The following is a 1,197-nucleotide window of genomic DNA, read 5'->3' as shown; positions in this document are numbered from 1 at the left end:
TTTTTTTTTCATCTCAATTGTAATCCCCACGGGTTTCCCATCACCAAATCACCCCTGTGCCACCACCATAGTCCCGTGCATTTCCCTCCCTTCCCCCCCCTCAATAGTTTTTATTCTAGCCCCAACCCTTCAGAAAAATTTTTACTGAACCATGCTATGCTTATTACGTTTTCTTAAAAAAGCAAAATGAATAAAAATGTGAGTTTAAAAATTATCTTCAGTGTTGATGGCACATGGGTGACTTGGTGATGGGAAGCCCACAGGGGTTACACTTGAGATTAAAAAAAAAAGTACAATATGATGTAAAAATAAACTATTATATATATGTATATATAAAGAATTCAAATGGTAAACAACAACAAAATGATCTTCAGTGCTTTTCAACCACCTGTAGTTATCAACACTTTCTAAGTTTTACACTTGCCAGGACTTCTACCACCTATTTCCACTTAAAAAACCCTTCATTTTTTTGGATGAATCTTGCAGTCATTTATGGTACATCTATGAACACTTTTTTTTTTTTTGCAGAGGGGTGGAATCTTCTGAGCCCGTATAGGAATGAGAATGGTTTCTGTGGCTTTCATTCACGACCTGACTAAGAACTGAGGCGCACACAGCCTCCCCTTCAAAATACGGCACATGCTGCCTCGTGCCACTTACGCTGATGTTCAGAAGCCTCACAGCCTCCCCTTCCCCGGATCATCTATGCATTCTTTACCTTCCAATAAAACATAAGCTGTTCACGTCCAGGCATGGAAGAACTGCTGTCCACTATGATTGCGGCAGGACTTCTCTTCTGGAGGCGAAATCTTTTTCTTCCTCTTAAGAAAACCGGATTTTGTTCTCCAAATATTGCTTCTGTGTCATCTGTTCTGGTATTTTCTTGGAGACACGTGCAGGATCCACACAACTGCACTGGCTCTCTAGTCCCGTCTCGTAGCGCTCTGGTTTTCTTGGTCTGCTGCTACATCGGTCTTCGGAGAAACGTGCACAAACATGCTGTAACCGTGGCGAACACTGGATTTTAATCCTCCGAGGACGCAGGCCCGGTAAGAGCCGCTGTGCCCCTTTGGCGAGGACAGGGAGCGGTGCTTTCGGAGAGCCGCGTGCCGACGCCGAAGCCGTTTCCGTGGAGATGGAACGTCCCCTGGCGCGTGCCCGCCGCGCGTGCGCAACCCAGCCCCGGCCCACCGGCGG

Source organism: Condylura cristata, unplaced genomic scaffold (genome assembly GCF_000260355.1).
Source record: "Condylura cristata isolate star-nosed mole 26May11 unplaced genomic scaffold, ConCri1.0 scaffold00027, whole genome shotgun sequence".
NCBI classification, from domain to species: domain Eukaryota; kingdom Metazoa; phylum Chordata; class Mammalia; order Eulipotyphla; family Talpidae; genus Condylura; species Condylura cristata.
Note: the sequence above shows the minus strand (reverse complement) of the source record.